Genomic DNA, 27,393 nt, shown 5'->3' with positions numbered 1-27,393 from the left:
GAGACAGCAACCACCACAGCCCTCTGAATCCAGCTAAAAGCTGTTTATTAAGCAATATATGCTTTAAGAAATGGCGCATTCTTTCTCAATATATAAAACACTCCTATGCACATAGCCTTTTATTGTTTTACTACTCAAGGACAACTGCGACTTTTGTCAGACAAAACGCACCGCATTTAAGCTTCTGTCACACCTGAAAAATCTTCTTTGTTGCAACACAGTTTGAGTGACCTACATTATTAGTGACCTCCATTGCAATAACCAACGGTCTCATGAGCCCATGTTCTGACTGAAATAATCCCTTGTGTTTATAAGGGTATTAGACTCTCTGATGTACAGTTAGAAAATAACAATACAGTTATTTATCCAAGCTCCCTGGACAGTATTCATATAATGATGTTTTAAGTTTTTGGAACCAAGCAAGGCTAATATGATAAAGCTATGTATATCAACATTAAAATGCATGACAACCACACTCATAATGAAAATGCATGCCAGCTATATTCGTACAATGAACATGCATGCTAGCTATATTTAAAAAATGAAAATGCATGCTAACTACACTCATAGTGAAAACGCATGCCGGCTATGCTTATATAATGAAAGTGTCCATTATTGATGCTTCAATTGATCAACTTAAAAAAATTAGCATTTGATGTTCCTATCACTGACTGCAACGAAATATAATTTTGAGCGTGGCCATTCTTTCTAGGATGATGGAATAATTAAATTATGCTTAAAAAGATTTTGCAATATATTTGTGTAGGCAGAGCTTGCGGTGATGACCTGAGGGTGACATGTGTTTAACCCCCTCAATAGCGTTATTTTCAAAGGATAATAGCTAAGGAAGAACTTGTGTTGTCTGAGTAATGGGTGTCTGCAGAAACTCAATGTTAATATTGTGAGCCAAAGTGCATTTTTTGATAACATGCGGTTCGCTTGCGGTTTTGTTATTTAATTAAACTGCGTGTTTTTCATGAAAGGCAACTACGGATATATTTCTGCTCTAAAGGTTCATTTCTAGTTTCATCTGTTAAGTACTAACCGTTTTGTAACTAATATGGAGAACAGGCAGAACAGCTACCTTTGATTTAATTCCATCTTATTCATAAGGATATAATTATGTGTTTATATTAGTTCTAGGAGTTGAAATACTGCCTAAAGAGCATTCAGCAGTAGAAACGGTATTCCGTAGTGCAGCACTCTCACTATAATCATGAATAGGTGTGTAGTGAACTGAAGCTAAGCTGTTCTTCTGCATTACTAATTCTGAGTTAGTACAATTGACAGATACAGCGTGATTCACCATCGGAGTGACCCGCCATCCAACTTGTCTAATTGCCATTATTATTTTAAATATCTATTTGATCGCCATTTTGCGTATCAAGTCTATTACTTAGAAATCCATTCGACTTGTACAGCAACCAGTCTAATCCTCATTTCTGATTCCTTTGTACACACATATCTCTGTTAGAAACCTCACAGCAGAGAATTTTATTTAGTTTAGCAAAGAGAAGACAACTCCATAAACAATCATACTAATAGTGGAAAGCTTTTACAAGAATCTCTATCATGCTGTTAAACTCACTTATGATATTTCAACTAATTTGAGTGTATCGAAGTCATTAAACAGATATGACTCATTTCCCACAACATATTTTAGCAGGAAAACGTTAAAAGGAAAACACTATTCTCCTTTCAGTATGAAAGACCACTTTTAACAGAAATTCCAAGTTTTATGAGTTTTAATTTTAACACATTTAACTCTTGATCATTAATATGACTATGAGAGAAAAATCAAAAATTCCAAAACTCGACTTCAGACAGCATGACTTGACACCACAACGTTGTATTTATGCTAGTGTCTACAAAGCAGCCATTTCTATGTTTTACACATCAAAGATATGAAAGAAAAGCTCTTTTCAATTGTGGAATTTCAGCTGAAGAGTAGTGTAAAGATGAAAAAAGCTTTGTCAACAATACTAAGGATGTACTAAGGAGGTTTTACACACACTATCCATATGTTTACTAAACAGATACTAAGGTAAAACTTTAACAGTCCCTGTTGTATTAATTCAACCTGATGGTTAGTCACATAGATGCCTATTGGTGCTTAATGAATATTTCACCTGTTGACATACTTCATCGACTTTAATTTAGTTTAGTTTAGGAGTTTAGTTGGTGAAAGTAGGACTACTGAAGCCATTCATTGTTTGCAATAGATTAGCTCTTTCGCTATAGGAAGCCTTTATAATAACTCACCTTACAATCTATACAAAAACATTAAACGTCACAGAGTTAACAGATCCACGCACAATTTGCTACAGCAATTTAGTAAATTAGATTATCGTTTTGCTAAAAAAATGAACCGGTTAGTTTTATTTTACTTTTTAAATTTTCGGTTTAGGATGGATGAAAAGAAAAATTTTAAACAGCGAACTAAAAATATTTTTGCTAGTGAAAATTTTCAATATCGGGCCTCAGATGTTTCTGATAGCTATATTTGATATAAAAAAATTTGAGTCTATGTTTTGGTCAAATAGCACAAACAATAGCATTTTTTTTGCGGTCGGTTTTACTAAACTAAAACAATATTGAACATGGCTTTTGTTTATTAAATGCATTTATTCTTGAGCAGAATTTGCTGCTAATTCAAAAAAACTTCAACTAAAAGCTCTCTGACAGAAACTTTAGCAACTTTAATAATAAAAATACTGAGTGTACGTCTATTATGTCTATGTATGAGTCTATTATGTCTATGTATGAGTCTACTATGTCTATGTATGAGTCTATTCAACATCATGTAACAAGCTAAGAGCAATTTTAAATAGTTTATCTACCTTTCATAAAAAACTGAAATTATTTTTCAGTTTAAGAGCTGCAATGTTTCCAAATGTATCCTCGTTGCCTCGGAGATATCATTTACGGTTTGCAGTACACGAAATCAACGAATAATCACCAAAAGGACTACTACGACATTTGGCGATACAACGTCAGCCGACCATAAAGCAGAGATTAACGATTGCATCCCTCTCCTTCTTCAAAAGCTCTGAAATTGCTTCAGGATCAGCAACAATTAGAGTTGCTGTACTGGGACCTATTTGATTAACTACTATCTGAGGAGTACATAATGTAACGCCTATTTTAGATATGACCTTACCTTGAGTGACCTATGATTAGAATGTGAATTTTTTACAGTAATAATTTTAAACAATGGCTCATTACTAAAGTTTACAAAACAAGTAGTAGTATAGCTTGAACTTTTTGTCCAGAATATTGCCATTGATTTCCTGTAAACTTTGCAAAGTTGGCGTGTCAAAGAACTACCTAAAGTGCAAAACCATTTTTCGCTGATGTCATGCTGACCTACTGGCACCAATCTGGGCTGATTGCCATGTTATGAAACCGTCCCTAAAGCCCGTGAGTTGATCAAATAAATTCTGAACGCAGTGGTAGGTTCAGTTTTGCAGCGACACCTAAAACAGGCATTTTTGGTGAACAATCGAAGTCTAACTCTTTTACCAGGTGCCTCCTAAGGCATAAAATAAAACATCAAACCACAAAAAGCTATCATGAGTGCATGGGCAAAAAGTGGAGGTCATGAAAAGGACACGTGTGGGTTCCTCACGTTGACACTTGTATTTTTAACTCTTTCACTAAATTCGTTATTCTGACCAAATTAATTCAAACGTATTTTGGAAAAATCGATACACCGCTAGGACTTGAGCAATATCTTAAGAATAAATTCAGATATTGTTTCACTGTAAAATGCATCTTATTTAGAACAAAATCTTTTACAAGATAAGTATAAAATTGTTTAGTGAATCGGACTCTCGCAAAATTTCCAACGTTATCTTTGCGTTGAACAAACGCGGTGAATTTTTTTATTGCCATGACGATAACGATCTGATTTTCCCGTTTTGAAAAATAATTAGAAATGGAACTGCTGAGCCAAAAGATTTTTGATTAGTTGCACGTGATTGGCAACAAGGGTGTTTCGTTGGAGCCAAAATTTGATTGGTCTAGCTAATAATGTGTAGGCGTTGTAATAAAAAGAAAAGGGAAACCCTATTGATAAGCCGATACGTCGGCTTACGGTAGCGAGAGAGTTAAAAGGCCTATTACTTTGTTTCTACAGAGTTGTGGCGGCAAATTATAATGCAATCTGATATAATTTAATCTAGTAAACATTCAGTAACATGTCAATAATAGCGCATATTTTATGTAATTAACTTATTTATTACTATCATTTATTTATATTTAGTGGTTTATTGTTTTTGCGCATAAGTTAGAACGATATCAATGACTAGTTTTGACAGAGTATAAATTTAAGGCTAACTGAGAGCATTTTGAATTTACATCTATTTATGATAACATAATTATGTTTTATTTTTTGGCACTGAGTTTGATGTTAGAAAAAGAAAAAACCAGTCTTGAAGACCAGAGCACTCGCGGTGCAAGCTCCAAGTTCATTTTTTTCAGTAAAACGCAAAATTACGAATTACGATGTCAACACCGATGATTGGGCCATGTATCAATCCAATCAATTCTGGAATATTCTCTCCATTTTGTCACCATTCATGCTGTTATGATAGGTCATAAAATGGCAACTTAAAAAATTGGCTGTAAAAGTTACTATTCACGGAATTCATATGTTTAAAACCTATCAATGAATGCTCTGCTTTCTTAAATAAGGAATTTTAATGGAGAATTTTCAGATAGTCTAGTCCAAAAAACAAGTGATTTAATAAATTATATAGCATCGCAGCTGTTTCTGGATGATAGTTTGCTAAGATCACGAATCGTTCTGTCAATTTTCGTGACTTAGAAATGCTGATAAAGCATGGTCATGATCAAAATTACAAAAAAGATGTTATTGAAACCTTATTATTACCTGCTGCCGTTAACTCAATAAAAGTTTGTGTCTTCAGTAAACCATAAAAGAATTGACAGATTATAAAACTAGCTACAGTAAAATGTAACCATTACAAACAATATCAGCAACACAAAATGAACAGAAACAGAATGAATAATCTACAAAGACTGTAATCAGTTTACTAAATTGATATACAAATCTAATTAAACAACTGTCAGCTATAAGCCAATGTAACTGACTGGACTCTATGACGAAGGTGGCTTTAGATACATGAGTTCTTTGACTAAGGTTCAATGTATTTCATGTTTTCAGTGTAGAAATATGTCTAATTTACAATCTTGATTTGTTGGCTCAATCTAGACACTCATATATTTTTGCACATTTTGCATATATATGTTGTAGGCTATATTTTAAACATTAATTTAATTACATCAATTATCTTGTTTACATGAAGCAAATATTTACAATAATTACTAGCATATTTTAGTGATAATAAAGTAGTTGTCTTCCTTTTCAAATAGCTTCTTCCGGAGACGGCCATTTTTCTCAATAAAGTTTTTATGCTGATTGGAAAATGTTAAGTTACATTGTATCAAGTAGGATTACAGGTAGAAGTGAGTAAGAGAGCTCTGTTGGTGATCACAATTTCAATTGTTATTTTAGGCTAAATAGCCAAATGTTGTAAATCACTACAAGGAGTGCACATGGCCTTTCCGAGACAGACGATTTCCGAAACAGCGGTTAAATAGAGAATGCTGCAACTTAGTGCAAATTTCCTAATAGGTGACTTTCTGTGATTTTCTGTGAAGTAATCAACACAAAATTTACAGTTATGCACTCTTTGGCTTCTAGGAATATCAGTTACAACATGTTTGTCATTGCGCAGTGACGTTACAGAAATAGAGCTATTTTTGTTGAAATTTTCAATTTTTGCCAATGCTGATAAAGGAAACAGCAAAAACATATGAAGAGATATTGCATTTTATTCAAGTGAGTGTCACTTTTGTTATAGCATTATTTCTATAAAAATCTTTAGGCACAAATTTCTGTGTTTTCATCATTTGCTTGAAAATTATTAGGATTTTAGACAAGCTGTGTGAATTGACTAATCGTAAACTTGTCTGGATAGTCTAAAACAACTTTTGAGGCATGAGCAAAACCTAATATTTACAAATTGGTTACGTGGAAAAACTACAACAGATAACCAACTGGTTTTACCAGTTAAAAAATGAGAACGCACTAACACTGAGGGATAGGAAGTTGTATCACGAAAATGATGCAATTTATACAAGATAATACAATAATACAAGACACTCTGAGGCAAATTTAGAAGCTTGGATAGTCTTTGTTTGTTGATGTTTGACTGTATGGATGAAAAAGTGCAACTGGTAGAGATTACTCTGTGTCACTCTCATAACATTGCAAAACAATTTGAATGCCAGCAAAACTTGGAAAATTTTGATTTTTTAATGAAGCAAAACTAAATATATTGTAATATGAGAGACTATATTACAATATAATATGATATTATATAATATAATATACTATAATATATTATAATACAATCCAGTATGATTTAATATAATATAATACCTTGATACTAGAGAAATGAGAAAATAGTTTCAAGTGAAACTAGCGGCTGGCAGCCATTTAGGCTGAAAAGGCAAAGCCATTTAGGAGACAAAGATGCTGGTCGGCGAGTTATTGAGGTGTTTATGTCTTATACCATACCTGTAAGCTTGTGTAACTACTAATCTAGTTTCAAATGTTCAAGACATGCTTACTAAATGTTTTGGAATGAGCAGTTGTTTATTTGCTCAAAAACATTCAGTTTCTCTTTTTCACACTCAGAAAAACTTGAGTACACTTTTATGAATAATTATTTTTATATTGTATAATGTATCATATCATATATATTAATATACAATATATATTATAAAACATATTGTATATAATATTATACAATATATATAGTGAAACACGGATAACTCAAACTTCACGGGACCGAGCAAAAGTGTTCGAGTTATTAGAGCGTTCAAGTTATCAGGACAGTCATAAGTGCACGTATTTATCAGTAGATACATGTACATATACAAACTATATATCAATCAAAAGCATAGATTGCTTGTTGCAAGTTAAAGGGTCTCTCGTGTGAAGTTTTAAATATTTTTAATCAGAAAGTATAGATATTTTTCTATCACTTGAGATTTGTTTGTTGCTTTAGGTGATGTGACTGCCAGGACGTTATCAGATTAAAATTGGCAAAACTTGATCGCGGTTAAAACGCTCAGAAAAAATACATACGTATTTTTCTACCGAGCGTTTTAACCAAGATCAATTTTGCAGTAAGTCAGTTATTACAAAACTGCTTTACTATTAAAAACCCATTATCAATTTTGCCGATATTACTTTAAAGTTATCCAAATTTTACCTCGCTTTTCTTGCTTTCGGAGGGCTTATTGCTAAGCGGATGTTTGGTAAAATTTGATTTTTGCTAACCTTTAGAAAAGTCGTTAATGAAAATATTTGCCGATGTTGGTAATAACGAGGCCTAAGAACTACTAAAAGTCGATATTTATCTCTATGGCTTGGAATAAAGTGATATTCTAAAGCGATAGTAACAACCGCCTCGGTAGCCGTTTGGAAAAAGCTGTTCGAGTTAACGGAGTTTTGGTCGAGTTATCTAAAGCCATTTATCATTGCGTGGGAACGGACCAAGCAAATCCATTCGAGTTAACCATGTGTTCGATACATCCGAGGACGATTTATCCGAGTTTCACTGTATTATAAAATATAAACTTATATAGTATTATACAATATATATTATAAAGCATATTGTATATAATAGTATATAATACTTATTATAAAATTTATTATAAAATATAATGTTGTATGATCTTTACTATAATGAGAACAGTGTGTTTCCATTCTTCTGTCTGAAGCCATGCTAAAAGTATTAGGAAAAAAGATTGCCTCCAATGAGAATCACACCTGGAGCGTCAGATTCAACACAAGCATTCTACCACTACACCACACGGGTGCTTAACTGGTTCAGGACATAATTCTCCACGTACTGATTACTCATGATGATCTCTCACAGTGCACGGAACTGACAAGCTCACTAGTAGATATAATAACAAATATCTGTAATCATTTACCTATGGTTGGCTTAGAATCTATAGACAAATTCTCATCTTTGTCATAATAGAAATAGAATGGGAAAACCTTTACTAGCATTTCCAAAGCATAATTCGTGTCATGTTTCCAATGCATTTGACAGCACCTCTAACACCCTCAGTGACCATCTTTTTCACGAAGGAGCTTATGTAGCAGAACACGAAGTTGTTTTTCGTCTTAGATGTCAAAAATATGGTTAATGTGGTAAATGTCTTTCCTGTCCTGGTTTGCTGGTGAGATGACTTCATAAAGAGTCATAAATAGCTGATCCCACCTGGTTCTGTGAGAAATAACAACCACTAGCATCTTGCTAAGCTAACAACAGCGTGTTAAACTCCTTCATGCAAAACATCATCAATCTGAATTTATGACATTCTGAAGCAACCCCTTTAATAGTGTCCATTACAAAACTAAACGTAAACTTGACACTAATCAGAATATACTTGAGGTCAATATTTTTGTTACACAAGTTCATTCAACTGAAATCATTATAATTATACTTTTTGAGTGACTTAAAAAATGATTGCTATTTAGCTGTAGTAGTAATTCTTAGATTTAACTAATGTTTATATATGTATTATGCATATCGTATACCTGAAGTAAATTACATATGTATTACTTTACATACCATAAACCTAAAGTAAATGATGCATGTATTATACATATCATATAATAGCCTATACATATATATTCATATATACTAGATGAATGCCTGGTGTTGCCCAGGTAATAAAGGTCTTTCCATATAAAATTTATTTTTATTTAATATATAACAACAGTTCCCATTGTAAATTTTAAACTTCATATCATGAGAAAAGTGTTTTGTACAGGTTAAATAAATTAAGAGAAAAAATAAAACAACTGCAAGGTTTGCAAACTTTTTCAAACAACTGTAACTTTTAAATTTCATATCAAGAGGAAAATGTTTTGTGCAGGTCAAATAAATTAAGAAACAAAATAAAACAACTATAAAAACATTTAAATGGGATTTTAATGATTTAGCTATTTAGCAATAGCTAAATTAAGTCTATTTTGCTACGATTGCAATAAAATATGATTGGGTAATGACACAATCCATACAAACTGAAAAAATATATTTATTACGATATATTATGGCATATATAAACTATGATATTTTTCTGAATGATATATATTATATGATACATCTATGTAAGAAGTATCACTTAATACATATTATATATAATGCATACATCATTTACTTCAGGTATATGACATGTATAATAATAAATGCATAATTTACATCAGCTGTATGATATGTAGCATTTAAACATGATTATTAATACAGTATTGTATATAATATATATCATAATGTATTATTCCTTATCAAAAGTTTCCTACACAAAAGTTGAACTGATTCTGAGTAAAAACAGTCAACTAGTAGTAGCCTACTATAAGTAACATATGGGCTCATTTGACTGCGTGATGCATAAGTATAACTGAAGTATATTACCAGCTTACTTAGCACACCAACAATTCACTGCTAATCTATAAATGGGTGTCCGTCTGTCCGGTTATACCGATTAAAGTCTAGCAATGAAAGGTCAGCTTTGCAAAAGATTTGATCTTGGAACCTCCCCTTCTGAAGGTGTCTAGCATATCCAATTACCTATAGCATGTGGCTGTGGTTGTTGCAGGAAGAAGGAGTTATGTCAAAGTTATGTCATCTGCCTTCTAATAGCTGAGTGTAGTTAAAAGGAAAGGTCTTTACCTTCGACCATTTTAGACGTATACATACCTGCCATCAGCACTATGTCACGTCATACCATATCATGTCTTGTCATGGCATATCATATAATATCACGTCACATCACGTCACATCATATTATATTAAGTCATATCATACTGTATTGTATTATAGTTTATTATATTGAAGTAAAACGGCAAACGTAAGTAAAGGTGATTGCTGTGGAGACCGCAGCAACAAACACTCGACTAAATTATTATGTACGCAGTGCACCAAAAAATTTACAACTTAAAAACGCACAAACGCAAGCCCAAGTAACTGTAACAATACACACCGCACACTAATTACTGATGTTCATAGACTTACTAGCATTATCAATGTTTATGTTGTTTTTACCTACATGAATATTTTTGGACTGACGCAGACGGGAGTTGTAGGAAGTTTGTTTTATTCATGATAACCTATGATTTTAATATTAACATTATTTGTTGCTGTTCAATATCGAGTTAATCATCTGTTATCAATGATTATTACCTTTTTATGCTATTTATGAGTAGCAGCTCATACAGCCGTTGAAATAATAATATAATTCTTATGTTGGTTTACTAATCACTGACTACATTTGATTTATATTGATTGACACTGCTGTTGCAATACAAGTTTAAAGATCAATTCCATCAGAAAAAAACGCTCATGAAAAATGTAATACTTTAAGTAGTGATCAGCAATTAATATATTAATTAGAAGCTTCAGAAACAATATCATAAAACTAAAAAATAAAATAACCAAAATAAAACTGACCATTTTTTAAAATCTGCACTCCATATTTTTGACCTTGTCACAACTTTAACATAGCTACTGCATTTTACTTAATGGCATTCAGTTTTTAAAAAAAATTTTAAATGATTTTTTAAATTTTTTATACGATTTTTTTGTTAAATTTTAAAGTGATGATTTTTAAAACTTTCAGAATTTCAAGCTCATCGAGTCTGCTCACTATGATCGGCTCATCGTTGAAATGCCAGCTCATAAATGGCTTGACATCTTGTTGCATCCGTCCTACATTAGTAAGGGTGCTTTCGGATACACCCTACATTAGTAAGGGTGCTTTCGGATACACCCTACATTAGTAAGGGTGCTTTCGCATACACCCTACATTAGTAAGGGTGCTTTCGGGTACACCCTACATTAGTAAGGTTTTTTTTATACACCCTACATTAGTAAGGGTGCTTTTGGATACACCCTACATTAGTAAGGGTACTTTCGGATACACCCTACATTAGTAAGGGTGCTTTCGGATACACCCTACATTAGTAAGGGTGCTTTCGGATACACTCTACATTAGTAAGGGTGCTTTCGGATACACCCTACATTAGTAAGGGTGCTTTTGGATACACCCTACTTTAGTAAGGGTGCTTTTGGATACACCCTAGGCCTACATTAGTAAGGGTGCTTTCGGATACCGTGCTTCCAACTATTCTGTGGCGAAATATTCATCATTAAATGGGTACATCATAAGCTTTGATTTAGGCCAACACGTATCTATAAACTTGGAGTTATTCTCTATATGCTGCTTTCAGTGACCGACATGGGAATTACTCTACTGATGAATATTGTTATAAGACGAGTCGTTGATTAGCATAGCCTAAAACATTATAATATTTTGAAATATTTCACACCACGGCTTTTAATGCACCATCGCCAAACATGCCTTTACTTATCTACAAATCCTACCTGACTTGGTTACCTCATATCCTAATGTAGCCTATCCTAATCGAGGCTAAAACTAGTGTAATTCTCTTACAGCTGTGGGAAGTACCCAATAAAAATCCAACTGCCTTAATTCACAATGTATCAATTGTGCAGATGATGCAAATTTGGAGTGGTGTGCATGTTGAGTGACCATGCGATAATTTGTTCAATGGCCATTCGCATGCTGCGGATTAACTGCTGCGGAGGCAGCTTTGTTAGAAACAATAAGGAACTCTATGCTAGAGGTTATAGCGGCACTCTCCTGTCATGTCTAATTAAAATCGGCATGAATGAAGTGTGGAAAATGTTTAAAATGGAACAGCTTGCAGGGCCTTTTTATTGCGGATTATCCACAAGTGCCATTTTCCATCTTTTTCAAGAATGAAAAATTCGATAAAATTTTGTGAGTGACAAAACTCGCTTGACTTGCGGGTTCGGATGTCTCCATCTTGTGGATGATGCTAACTTATCGATCAACCTGGTCATGGAAACACAGTGATTATCAAATGCCTATCATTCGAGTATAACCAGCTTGTCAGCCAGAGAACAATGAACCGATGGCATCTTGCTGCTTTAGCCTAAATCAGTAGATCACAAAGACTGCTACTGTTAAGGTCCGGCCACACGTAACGAATTATTCGTTCAACCTGACCGAATTCACGAATTTCACAGAATTCACAGATTATTCGGCCGAATATCACAGAATCGTCGGAGCTGTGCATACACACCGAATTCGTCAACAAAACGCTTTTAATTGGCTTACCAATTTTTTTAGCGAGCCCGATTCTAGTAGCTTTGACAAGTGGTATAGTCCAAGACATGTACGACGACACACAATAAAAGTATCGCCGCGATATGACTTTATACATACGATGCAACTGCCTATATGCGCTAGAGATAGCGACTGTTTCTGCGACGGAGCTTTTGCTGCATAAAAATAAATTATTATTGAAAAATAAACAGCTTATAACTTCTAAAGCATCTAAAAGAAAATACTGGATTTACGATGAGAAGTTTCTGCCATGGTTAACCAACGAGAGAACCGACAATAGCGCATATAGGCAGTTGCATCGTATGTATAAAGTCATATCGCGGCGATACTTTTATTGTGTGTCGTCGTACATGTCTTGGACTATACCACTTGTCAAAGCAACTAGAATCGCGCTCGCTAAAAAAATTGGTAACCCAATTAAAAGCGTTTCGTTGACGAATTCGGTGTGCATGCACAGCTCCGACGATTCTGTGATATTCGGCCGAATAATCTGTGAATTCTGTGAAATTCGTGAATTCGGTCAGATTGAACGAATAATTCGTTACGTGTGGCCGGACCTAACCTGTCTTGACAAACTGTTGTTTTTGCGGAGTTGTTTCCCGTCGAGCGGCCAAGCAACAACAGCTTGTCACAAGACGTACTGCACCTGATGCATCAGCTCCACTTATAGGGAGTTGTTCTCTTTTGTCTATGCGGCTTGGCTGCGATGTTATGTCAGTCGCTCCATTGGTAATCATAACGGATTTCACGCAAAAATTTATGTAGAAGAAAATAAGATTACAACATTTAACCAAAGACCAGTCTCTGTGGTAAACTTTAGTAGAGCTTAAGAATAAATTAAATTGAAAATAAAATCAATAAGAACAAATAAAACTGACTGATACAAAAATAGAAATAAGACTGACTGAGCGCACAAATAACAACATGTTTAGTCGCTGTTGTTGCCTAAGTTCTCAAATTCTACTAAAGTTTACTGCAGAGATGGGTCGCTAGTTACACGTTCTTATCTTAATTTTGCTACATAGATTTTTGCGCGAAATCCGTTGATTACCAATGGAGCGACCAACATAACATCGCAACCAAGCCGCATAGACGGAAGAGAACAACTCCCTAAAAGTGCAGCTGATGCATCAGCTGCAGTACGTCTTGTGACAAGCTGTTGTTGCTCACCCGCTCGACGGGGGACAACTCCATAAAAACAACAGCTTGTCAAGACAGGCTAGGCCGGACCTTTAGGCTCAGGATAAGATTTGTGGGTCCAGATCATAACATAATAAGTTGAAAAACAGATAACCATGCTACTCGTGCAAAGGCTAAATCTCCAACTACATGTAGTTAAAGGATAAGCACTACAAGTGCCATGTCACATGATAGATCAATGGACTAGTTACGAACCCATTGTTCAGGTGTCATTCGCTTGTGTTCACATTTGTGTAAATAAGAACACCTCTTACGGGGTTCTATTTCTTAGGTGTTCTTATTTTTACACAAATGAGAACACTATTTGAACGCTACATCTATTTGACTGCCACTGTAGGAGAAGGGTCAAAACATAGAGAGCCACCCTTAAATTGAACGTCACCTCTATTGAACCACCACTTTGACATTCTTTGATCTTTACAAACCCATAATAGCAAGTGATCAATAAAAAAGTGTCCACAAAATCGTACCAATAATCACTCGATTACATCAATGACAATTAATTATTTCATTTTTTCTGCTTGTATCGAAGTAAACTTTCCAACTTCAAAAACTTTTCTTTGAAAATTTGAAAGCAATAGGCCTACCATAAAATAATTAATAAATTTATCAGACTAATATTAGTTCTTTGTTTAACGTGGTCTTAATACTTCGATGTATGTGAAAAATGGTTTACATATTTGATAGTATATGAATGACTAGTTTTAGGCTAAAAGTTGTGCTCAACGCCAATGCAGCTCAAGGTTTATCTTTTTTGTGTGAAATGCAATGAGAGTTTTGTTTTGCTCTGCTAAAAAAATTGTTTGGACGCTAATATTGACTAGCTCAGCAATGCAGAAGAAGAGTTGAGGTCAAAAGACATTGTGGAGGGTATTGAACAGGTAGAAGAAAATGTTTGTTCCATTGAAAACAACAATCAAAAGGCAACTGACCGAGTAAACAATGCACATACTTTTATTTCAAGAATGTTAATTTTTGTTTCTGCATGTTTTAAAAGTATGGTTTGTTTACGTCACTTGTTCATAAATACATATTTGTAGCATTGGATAAATTTGTATTATATAACTTATAAATTTGCAGATTTATAGCATATTATTTGGTAGTATCCTTACACTTATCTTAGCTCCAATGGATCGATGCTCATAACTCGACTTCAATTGCACATAAAAAGCAGTTGTGGCTGCAAACTATAGCAAACATACTGATGAGTGCAACTAGCTGTCATGCAACATTGTTAACTATGATTTTGAAATATAAACATGCTTTCAAATTTAGGATAAAATAAACCATTGAAAGCTCCAAAAAAATTCAAAGCAGGGCACAGGCTATAATATCATCGCAGGTTAATTGAAAGCGATAGATATCAACTAGTAAAGATATTTCTCTGTTTCCCAATGCATATCTATTTAGAGATCTGCAAGAAGTTGGAGGTCAGTTAGCAAATTTATTGCATCCAAAAGGGTCATCCCAAAGGAGAGTGCAAAATATAAGCAACATTCGCTTTACCCATGAAAGGGTTAAATTTATCTTCCCAAAATTTTGATGCGCTATTTAAAAAGTACAACACCAACCTCTATTTGACCTCCAACCTCTATTTGAACACCAACCTCTATTTGAACGCCACTTCTATTTGACCGCCATCATAGGGAAAAAGTTGAAAAATAGAGCGCCATGACATTCAAATAGAGGCTTTACGGTAGGATGAGAGAGTCTAGGCATTGATAACGGTGTTGTATCTAAAAGTGACGCAGTCATGTTCACTTGATTGCGTAATTTTCTATCACAAATCATTCCATTAAACCATGTTTACACTATTACATTATGCTTAATCTGTCAAATTTAGTTAAAAACGCAATTGGAAAAATTTTCCCCGGTAACGATCAGAAAGGTACAAACAACAGGTAACAATCAGGCAATTGATATCATTTAAGACTATTTTATGATAACTATTTATTTGTTTTTTTATTTCATTTTTTCATGATTTGCTTTTGTGGCCGATTAAACAAAGGTCAAATCAAACCAAATCAAATAACTTCTACCACAGTAACAAAGAAAAACTTCAACACCGAAATGAGTGTACTTTTATTGCATTCCAAACATTAATTAGTTTTCCATTTGAACACACTCTCGCATAATTACTTTTTCAGCATTGAGATTTGTTTAGAAGGTGTCACAAAAACATTTACTTTCTTTTATCTAAACTATTATACTCTCATTGTCGATATAGATTAGGTATAAAACTTATTATATTGTATTAGTATTACTCACAGCATGGTTTACAGTTGGTTGTAATGTACACACACAGCAAAAGCAATTGAACAAAAGCAATCTTGCCCTTCCCAAAACTATTAAAACATTATTGAAAATCAAATTACTACAAACTCCTTAACCTGTTAGCAAAAAACCAATCACAAAATTAAAGGATTGTTTTTAACTTGAGCAGAGCCTCGCTAAGATGACAGAGTTATGGGTTATACAAGTTTTCGCTAAGATGACAGAGTTATGGGTTATACAAGTTTTCGCTAAGATGACAGAGTTATGGGTTATACAAGTTTTTGTGGATTTTATCAGAGAGTATTGATATTTTTCTATCACTTGTGATTGTTTTTGATGTTTGACGTGATTGGATTGCCAGGATGTTTCTAGATTAAAACCGGTAAAAACTTGATCGTATTTAAAACGCTCAGAGGAAAAATACATGCAAAATGACATCACTAGTTGCTATCATTGCTATACCCTAGGACACTTATGTATTCGCCTCATCTAACTTTCGCGCTTTCGCGGAGTCATCCTCTCGCGAAAATTTCATGAGCGAAAACTAAACTATTATAACGAACGAGCGAAAACATGGAATTAAATAGCTTTGTTCATTGATAGTCCAAGAAACAAATGGCAGCAAACGATCAAATTGCATTATCGATCTCGGCCACACAATTGTACCTGCGGTTCACAGTTACAAACTAGTCCCAAATTGAAAAATTTTTCTTACCGGTGAACCGAACCTGAGGAATCTAATTATGTTTGTTCCACTACATTTATTTTCACATCACTATATTTTCGTACTCATCAGAGCTGTGAAATTAAGTTGCAGCGAAATTTTACTCTGTATGCTACTCACGAAACTAAATACTAGCGAAATATAAGTGTCCTAGGGTAGTTGATATCGGCTATCGTAATCAAATTAAAGAGTTACGCGTCTCTATTCTGTCATTCTTTTTGCAATTATAGACGCCATAATCCGCTTAGGCATAAATCTGAGAGCTTTAACTACGATCAAGTTTTATCGGCTTTAATCTTGAAATATCCTTGCAACCGGATCACCTCAAACATCAAATTACCAATACTCTCTGATAACGTCTACAAAACCTTTGTGTAAGTTTATATTTCAATGCAAATGCTACTGGATATTGCTTGAGCTCACTGGTCAATGGTCAATGGGCTTCTTACGCAATAAAACTAAAAGTAGCAAAAGAACTAGTAATTTCATTATTCTAACATCAATAGAGAAGTTGAGACATCGAATGTTAAGTTAGCAGATGTTGAGTCAGCATATATCGAGTTAGCAGATGTCAAGTCAGCAGATGTTGAGTCAGCAGATGTTGAGTCAGCAGATATCAAGTCAGCAGGTGTTAAGTCAGCAGGTGTTAAGTCAACAGATGTTAAGTCAACAGATGTTGAGTCAGCATATATCAAGTTAGCAGATGTCAAGTCAGAAGATGTCAAGTCAGCAGGTGTTAAGTCAGCAGGTGTTAAGTCAACAGATGTTGAGTCAGCAGATATCAAGTCAGCAGATGTTAAGTCGGCAGATGTTAAGTCGGCAGATGTAAAGACAGCAGATGTTAATAAACAAAATAGAAACTTTTACATTCAACACTGTTTACTCTCTAACTGTTGAAGCTAGATATTAGGTAAAATAAGTTAAATATTAAAGTTGAAATTAATTAAACTTGCAGCTCGGGCTTTTTATAATATGTGATAAGACAGTCCTAGATAATGCATGGAGACATTGTGTTATACACTAAGGATATGTAAAAGTGGAGACCATGTTTAACACCTAAAAGCGAAAACACACTAGGCGATATTAGCGCGATATCGCGCTGCGTGGCGCTAATCTGCGCTAAAACTAGCTCAGCAAGTTCATGCAGAGTGATATCGCTAGACATTCTCTATCATAACTGTATTGCTAGTGAGATGCATGCTAACTGAGATGCATTTCGATTGGTTGGTTTTTCCCCAGAATGCAATTTTATGGCGGGTAATTATTTCTTATCGATGTTCACCAACGTACAGCAGCAGGTTTTTGTTATTTTGTACGATTAAAACATCATCAGAACGAACACTGAATTGTTCATAAATTTAATAAAAGCACTCCCAGGCCTGTACAAATTACAAAAAATCTTAATTGAAAACCAACATTTAGAGTCGATCGTTGCGTAGGTTGAGCATCTTTAGAATGGTAAATACTTAATATATTAAATGTAAAAAACTACAATAAAGTAAACTATATATAAAAATCATAAAATGTTACAGTTAAAAATACAAGAATTGCGTTTTTCTCATGCTTCTTGTAGTGTATAATTCGTGAAAGTGAGATAGGTTTAATAACAAAAGCGAATGTTGTTTACGTCGTTGCCTAGATGGCGCCATATTGACTGGCCTAAATTTTTTAACAACTCCGAGGAAACTAATGGTACAGAATTTTATTGGCAGTTTAAGAGGGCGCCCACTATACCGTTTGCTGGTGAATCGCTCAAGTGTGTTTAGGCACACGCCAGCGATATCTCCATCCTCCTCATGACGCACACGATAAAATCGCCTAGTATTTTTGGACCTTACAGGTATGTAAAAGTGGAGACTTCGTGTTATACACTAAGGGTACGCAGAAGATTTGGTTGCACAATGGTGCGTTGACAAATACAATGATTGCCATAAAAGTGTTGGTCAATGTATCCTCAACCCACAATGGCTCATTGCAATGCTAGAAATTTCTATACGCAAATATTAATCATCCCAGAATTGGAGAGTAAAAATATAAAAACCAAAAGGCACGCGCAAGCGAAAACCGCCTTAGACTGAAAAAATTTGTTGAATACGTTTAATGCGATGGCATTTTTCTACCAGTGAGAGTTAGCTGTAAACCTGAAGTGGTACGATACGAAACAAACAGTTCATCCATAATATAATAATCAATCCAGTTTTTAAACATACCTTAATATAACTATTTTTTGATGTACTGACTTACCTCACTTCAAGGTTTTCAAGGTGGTTTGTTGAGCAATACAGTGGTTTGCCATTCGCAATTGTTGAACGATGTATGGCTGAAGTATAAGTTACAATGAATGGTATAACGGTTTTAGTGTCGACGATAAGTTGCATTACACCGGTTAACTTGCGAACGAATAGTGATAATAGCGACATTAACCATTAATAGCGACATTTCAATATTTCTCGTGTGATTCCATACTTGTTCCTCTGATCGATGAGAGTGCTTCATTAAACTAGAGCGATGTAAACAGTCCTTTTTGTCAATTGATTTAAAAATTATGTTTATCAATAAATGAGCCCCCAACTCACTCCCTTATTAACGCAAATTGATGAACTGAATCATCAACATACCATTGCATCATTAAAATTTAGCAAAAAATTGCCACTAGGAAACTAAACAATGAGGCTGAGAAACATGTCATTTCATTTTGCTCATAATTCTTCAATTACTTATTCTAGACATTCTAAACTAACAGTGCACGATACTAACTGTTACCACAACAATTTATACCCAGTTATTTGCAAGCTATGTGACCAAGGAATCAGGAGGGTAGCTTTATTTTGCAAAAAAGATTTTATTTATCGTTGCTCATCAACTGCGTGTTTGCCCACTCAGTACATTTAACCATTGGATAATGAGAATTTGAGAATCATTTTTGAGGGATTTCTAGAACAAACGGCTAATTTCTTTTGTGAAATAAAATAACATTTTGTAAATAATTTGTTTTTTATGATACCCTAATGCATTTGGCAGTCCCTAACCGAGTCTACCTAGTAATAGTTAATAGTAAATAGGCAGCTCCTAACCGAGTCTACCTAGTAATAATCAATAGTAAATAAGCAGTCCCTAACTGAGTCTACCTAGTAATAGTCAATAGTAAATAAGCAGTCCCTAACTGAGTCTACCTAGTAATAGTCAATAGTAAATAAGCAGTCCCTAACTGAGTCTACCTAGTAATAGTCAATAGTAAATAAGCAGTCCCTAACCGAGTCTACCTAGTAATAGTCAATAGTAAATAAGCAGTCCCTAACCGAGTCTACCTAGTAATAGTCAATAGTAAATAAGCAGTCCTAACCGAGTCTACCTAGTAATAGTCAATAGTAAATAAGCAGTCTCTAACCGAGTCTACCTAGTAATAGTTAATAGTAAATAAGCAGTTCCTAACCGAGTCTACCTAGTAATAGTCAATAGTAAATAAGCAGTCCTAACCGAGTCTACCTAGTAATAGTCAATAGTAAATAAGCAGTCCCTAACCGAGTCTACCTAGTAATGGTCAATAGTAAATAAGCAGCCTCTAATCGAGTCTACCTAGTAATAGTCAATAGTAAATAAGCAGTCCTAACCGAGTCTACCTAGTAATAGTCAATAGTAAATAAGCAGTCTCTAACCGAGTCTACCTAGTAATAGTCAATAGTAAATAAGCAGTCTCTAATCGAGTCTACCTAGTAATAGTCAATAGTAAATAAGCAGTCCTAACCGAGTCTACCTAGTAATAGTCAATAGTAAATAAGCAGTTCCTAACTGAGTCTACCTAGTAATAGTCAATAGTAAATAAGAGTTCAACAGTTGCACAATCTCAGCGTTATGAACAAAAGTGTAGCCAAACGTTGGTTTTGGAAAATCTACCCTACAACTTAATCATTCATCGTATGAAGTCAGATGTGAGCTAAGATTTGTCTTCACATGCAAAGTAATTTTTAAATTACACCATCTGATGTGGCTCAACTCTCGAAGCTCGTGAAATAATTTTTTTACCAAGACGTAATTAAATATTTGGTGAAACCTAATATTTGACAATGACGCATATAGGTTATTATAACTTTTGAACAAAAGAATCTATGAAAAAGATTTCGATGTCAAATTATTTAGCATAAAATGTTATGTCAGCTCATGCCATAAAGCATGGCTACAAACGTTTTGAGGAATGAGCTTGGACACCTTTTTGACCCGTTCATCTATTAGGTTGACTAACAACTTGAGCATGTTCCCACTCAAATGAGTTTTCACCATTACTTTAGCTATTGTCATTGTTAAAACTAAAATATTGACTGTCACTAGCGCTCCTACTCAATAGATAACAAACAGATACTCAATTGATCTACAATTTGTGAAGCCACGGCAGTTGTGATGCGTCAAACAAGGCTGGTCATTGAGACAGAGATATTTTTATAAAGAAACCTAATGTTTTCGCAAAGCAAAAATTAGCTTAGTGCGGCTGTTAACATATTTTCTATTGGCTCAACATATAGGCAGATGATCATTTTTCCTCGTTTAAGTACAGACACAATTGGCTAATTAATGAAGTACTCAGTAATCAGAAACATTTTGTATGAAGTCTACGTAAGCTGCACCATATGGCCAGAATATTGACCAGAAACAGCTGCGATGCTGCATAATGATTTTAAAATCATTTATTTTTTGAACAATACGTAGATCATCTATCATATGGCCATTTAAAATACTTATTCAAAAAAGCAGTGCATGAGTTACTAGGCTTTAAACGAATGACTTCTACGAATAGCAAATTTTTATGAACAATTTTTTTAATTTCATATTTGTAGTAAATAAAAATTTCTTGTCAAGTGCACCACCCAAAATGTACACACAAGCCAAGTGGTGCAATTCTGAAATGACAACTCGAAACTTAATGCTGGACCGGTAAATACAGCAAAGACTTATTCGGTATTTGCGGAATCTGCCTCGAATTTGCACTGATCACCTGCCATGATGAGTAACCAAATAAAAAATATGTATTAAAATAGCAGCCATCAGAAGCGGTTTTGTCTTGCGTTCTTACATATTCTAAACGCAGATCTCATAGGCAGTGTATATCATGTCTGTTTTGTTGAAAAAGTGACTTACTCACTTATTCACGTTACAGTTTGTAGCTTGCATTGCGATTGCTTTTGTTTCCAGTCTAGTTTTTTGTACTTTTAATAATAAAATCATTGCTATTGGGATAAGTAAATGTAATTCTAAAAATTTGTTAGCTAATTTCAAATTAAATATAAAGTAGTGTTGTAAGAACATTACTTCACTATGGTACACTTTTGACACACAAAGTAAGTAATGAAGTAAATTAATTTCGTATGTCAAAGTTTGACTGAAAATTTTTGCTTTCAGTCTAACAACCAAAACATCAGTTTAGCTTAACATTTTCCATCATGAAAAGTAGTGTACCAAGCAACGCGTAAAGCGACTCACTCAAGACATGTATGATAAATCTTTCCAAATCATGTTAAAAAATCATTTCAATAGTGTGGTAACCACTACAATGCACAAAGCTGCAACTTGACCGCGATAGCTGATATCAACAACAAGAGAGACAGGCAGCCGCACATCTAGGGCGTTATTTCGGCGCATATTTTTCTTCCGAATATTTTAGCCGTGATCAAATTTGAAACATCTTGTTAGTCAGATCACCTCAAAAACAACTGCAAATGATTAAAAAAACTGATATTTCGGATAAAATCTGCTAAAATTTTGTTTAAGTTAATTTTTCAAGGGGTTCTTCAGTCTAATGTGTTCAGAAACAGAAAACTATGTTATCTTACGCTTTTTGTTGTACACTGCTCCAAGCTGGTATCTCTTTGTATTGAAGAATGATAAACAACATTAGAATGCTTTCAAAAATTATGCTTTAGAGTTATGCTAACTCGTGTGGACAATAACGACCACCATCTAATTGCCCTTAATACTGAAGAGCTAAATGTGTTTTTAAGTATTTGCTGTCTGAAATATTTAAATCGTATCTTTAATCTGCCTGTCCATCCATTACATTCTTACTTTCCCAGAAACCACTACACATTATACCAGACAGCCGCACCTTGCTAATTTACATCATAGAACAGCGTTATGCAAAAGAGCTTTTTCTTTAATACACATAATTTACTTTATTATTTTTTGTTTTTGCTTTTTGTCTCACATCGCCCGGCGATTATAAAGTTCATATCTATCTTATTGACCTATTTAAAAAGAAGCGGATTTCCGATCAGCATCAGCACTGGCTATGCCCTGGCATGACCTCACATGACCTCACCTTGCTTTGGCATTATCCTGGAACGATTCTATAATGATCTAATGAGAATTCATCAAAGATTGATTAACTATTCATGCTGGGATAGGCCAAACTCCGGCTTCCAATCGTGAAGAATGTAAAATCTTTAAACCTAATTTCCTAAAAGTCGAGAGCACTCCAAAATAATTTGGATATTCAGCCTGATGCGCTAAAAATATCTTAACATTATTAAACGGAAACTGTCAAATATAAGTTTAACATAAAGACGGTACATTACTGGGTATGAGAAACAAAAAAGCAAAAAAAGTATTGATCAAAACATACCGATGAAATGTGGGAAAAATTATTTCCAAATACTACACAAAACAGCTTGTATTTATAATCTCCAATCTCCCATCCTATGTAGATTCGTAAGAACCATAACTTAGGTTTTTATTTTTTTAAATTCAGTCTCAAATTTAAACTTAATACACTTAATTTCTGTGAAACTTGAACGCTTCATGTGAAATTAGTCATTAAAACCCAAGTAAGATAAACAGAAAACACAATACTTTTTTATTTATTTATGCCAATGAAAGCAAACAGCAAGCTTACAACTTAACGAAAAGGGGAATTTCAGTCTAGCAGTAGCTGAACACAGCAAAAACTCATAGTTTGATGTTTTTTCATCGTAATTCATTTTAATACATCAGTATGTTTAATACATGGGTGTGCAAATACAGTTGGAATAAGTTGCTTATTTACTTAAAATACAATTAAAGAACCTGCCATGTTTTGAATCACATTATAAACTAGTTGTAAAAAAGTTAGCTGACAAAATAATTCCTTCCCATCTAGTCAATCTAATTGAAATTATAGAATTTAAATTTTACACAAACTTTATATACATTTATACTTTACATATTGCAAATTTAGAATGTTTTTATAGTATCTTCTACACCAATGTTAATAAATCCCACTTTGTCATTGTGTCTGATTGTCTGTCTGTTAGTACGCCTAAACAATATGTGTTTCCACAGCCTTTGACCAATTTCATCCACAAGCATATGCTGTGGGCCTTCCACCAAGTGACCAAAACATTTGGCTTCAAGACTTCATTTGGTTCCTGAAAACCATCACTTAAACACCCACCTGCAGACTATCTGATTGAATATGAAAGAAACCACGGACATCGCTGAGCTTACTGCTAGTCTATGACAACAGTTTATCGATGAATTATGGTGTGTGATCCTTAATCTTTATGCACTCACGATTGAGGCTGTTCTCTTTTTAGTCGACAAACATTAAAACTATCCTATTAAATGAAATGAGGATGGTTTATATGTAATATAACTGACCTGAACAAGATTAGGTACACCATAAGCATTACAACAATATGAAAAGTGCATATTTGCAAAAAGCCGTACTTAACAGAATAGCAGGTAAAATCAGTTTTTCTACCTGTCATGGGAAAGTTGCCATCTTATTTGATGGCACCATATTGTCCGGACAAACCGCACCCACTTTCCTTATTTACTAAAAAAACTTCCCAGCTATTACGACAAAATGTCACTAACAATTGCAAACTCATTAATAAATAGAAACTTCACCATTTGCTCTATTATTGCCAAACTTGCTACCCTAAACTAACAGGAATTATAGCTGACGCTAAAAACAGAGTTTGCCAGTCTGATTCATAACATCACGTAGACAAAAAATCCTTATAGTGTTTTATGGTCCTTACTATAAAATACTAACTAAAACTGTTTAAAATCTTTAAAGCTCAGAAATATTGCATAAAATTGCTACTTTCAGAGCGTAAAAATAGAAAACTCAATCTTACATAGTGTCTGAATAATCACATACCGTAAAATCTCTATTTGAATGTGATGGTGCTCTATTTTGCAACCCTTTCCCTATAGTGCGTTTTGACTAATTGCAAGTCTACATAATATTTCTGAATATATTATTCCAATGAATGATCTTTCCAAATCATTGCATTTTCTTACTCTGCTTATAATAAATGTTTATTTTACTTCAATTCAAGGTTTCAAGATTTTTCATGGTTTGTGTCCTTGTTTTTTACATGACAGTTACAGGCTCTCAACTCATTTCAACTTACGAGATATGAACAAATTGTATACAATCACTAACAAGTTTTTGAAAATATCATTGCCAGCTGCTTTAACAATTTTCCACCTAATATCCGTTCTCTTAGCAGAGAAAAGCATTTTAAACACTATTTGTCAAACTATTTATTCAATTTTAATGGTTAACTGTTGGTCTTGTTTGTTTCTTTCTTTTGTTTTACTACCATTGTATGGTCTAATTTTTGAACCAGCGGCCCACTTTTCACTGCCTTGTCCTGGTTCAGCTACAGGCAGTGCAGATCTTGTTTGACCGGGCAACGTTGTTCAAGCCGGCATGGCTTTGTTATTGCACACATCATAGAGGTTGTAGACAATATACAAACAAGGGTCTTGTCTAAGCAACCTGCCAGAAGGGTGCAGTTGTTGGGGTTTGAACCTAGGACCAAATGATGACTGTCTCAATACCTTACCAACTGCACCATCTGTCCGTTATATATTTATATATATACTGCCATATTTGACTGCCACTATATATATATATATATACAGTCAAACATGGATAACTCGGCCACGGATAGCTCGAAAACATGGTTAATTCGAACGGTTTCTTTGGTCCGTTCCCACGTAATGATAAATTGCTATAGATAACTCGAACTCAACACTGTTAATTCGAACTGTTTTTTTGCCCAATGGCTACCGAAACGGTTGTTATCGCTTTAGAAAATCACTTTATTCAAAGCCATAGAGGTAAACCTCATCTTTTCGTAATTCATAAGCGTTGTTATTACCACCATCGGCAAAATAATTTTGTCAACGACTTTTCTAAAGGTTTGGTGAAATTTGATTTATACTGCTATACGATGAATAGCATGGGCTTGCCGGGTCACGCGCGCAAGGATTTTCGCCACGCACATACAAAACAAAAACAGCATGTTGTTTTGTATGTGCGTGGCGAAAATCCTTGAGTGCGTGACCCGGCTAGCCCGTGACGAATAGTTTTCCGACGTTGATTCCGTGTTGAATCAACGTCGGAGTGTTGAATGTTTAAAACGTCTTAAAATTGTTTTTATTAAACGTATACGTTGTCATAGCTAAAAAACTATTCATCGTTTGACCTAAACACAGAATACGTGTGTACATTCAATAACTATCCATTCAAAAAGCGTGAGTGATATACAATGTACCGTTAAACCTCGTAAAACTTTTAATTGAACCGCCTCGGAGTGTTGCTCTTAACGAATCCCAGGTAAAGTAAGGGATTTTTCTTTGGTAACTTTTTCTTGAAGTTGCATAAACTTCAAGAAAACTCGGCAAAATTGATCGTGGGTAAAACGCTCAAAAGAAAAAGATGTCTTTTCTTTTGAGCATTTCAACAACGATCAAGTTTTGCCAATGTCAATCTAAAAAAACGTCCTGGCAATAACATCACCTCAAACAACAAACCAATCTCAAGTGATAGAAAAATCTCTATACTTTTTGATAAAAACGTTTTAAACTTTACATTAGAAGCATTTAATTCGAAACAAGCCATTTGTGCTTTTGATTTATATTATAGTTTGCATATGTACATGTATCTACTAATAAATAAGTAAATACATGGACTTGTGACAGTGCTCTGATAACTTGAATGCTCTGATAATTCGAACACTTTTGCTCGGTCCATTGAAGTTCGAGTTATCCATGTTTGACTGTATATAGATATATATATATATAGATATATATGTAGATATATTTTATATATATATATTTTATATATATACACATATATATATTATAACTCTTGTTGCAGAAAGCTGTCAGTTTTTAATTTTACTTTTGATTTTGTTCGTGTAATCTGAATAACATTTTAGTCACTTTTATATATCGCTATAATGACAGTGTGTCGTATGCGATCTTATAAAGTGAAAAATGGAAAAGGTCCGATAAAAATGTGATATAGTCTTACCATTGACCTTTTAGAGCTATGGTAGCCGATGCTGGCCAACTATTTTTAATTATATTGAAGGTGCTTTATGCCTCGTTATATTCCAGGAGTTGCTTCAAGTCTCTTACCAGCCTTTTTCCGAAACCCATAATCAACTAATTTCTTTGCCAAAATTAATCCTAATTTTTAAGTTCATGAACTACATTAATTTCTCAAAGCAGATTAATTATTTGAGAGCGCTTGCTCGACTTAATGGTTATGAAACCATACTCAAAACATAGTGTCAAACTAGGACACGAAATTAGTCCATTTACCCAGATGTAGGCGTGTAGTTCAATCAGAAGGTGTTGGCATTCAGTGAGCGGTACTTAAATTAATCGCAAAGGAATAATTCATTAGGCTGATTTAGGTGATCTTCGCTATGACAAGAACTGTGTTCGTCCATCCGCCTGTCTGAGGCCACAGTTGAAGGTTAGGAATAAAAATTTCATTGTACGGTATTTGAACTCACAACTTCTAGCGTGGCTGGCCAACACTCAAGACTCACACCAGTCAACTACCAACTATTGTTATAGAACTAGTTGTGCTGCCCGGCATTGCTCGGGTAATAGAAAAGCCTTTTTGGACAGAAAAT

General features: G+C 34.2%; 1 protein-coding gene across 1 annotated transcript in view; it reads right to left on the bottom strand.

Annotated features, from left to right (window-relative positions):
* Positions 1 to 27,393, bottom strand: part of LOC137407823 (uncharacterized) — a 101,566-nt gene that overhangs the window by 56,045 nt on the left and 18,128 nt on the right. The gene's annotated exons all lie outside the window — the stretch shown is intronic.

This window comes from Watersipora subatra, chromosome 11 (genome assembly GCF_963576615.1).
Source record: "Watersipora subatra chromosome 11, tzWatSuba1.1, whole genome shotgun sequence".
In the NCBI taxonomy this organism is placed as follows: Eukaryota; Metazoa; Bryozoa; class Gymnolaemata; order Cheilostomatida; family Watersiporidae; genus Watersipora; species Watersipora subatra.
Note: the sequence above shows the minus strand (reverse complement) of the source record. Positions and strands in the feature narration are given on the sequence as shown.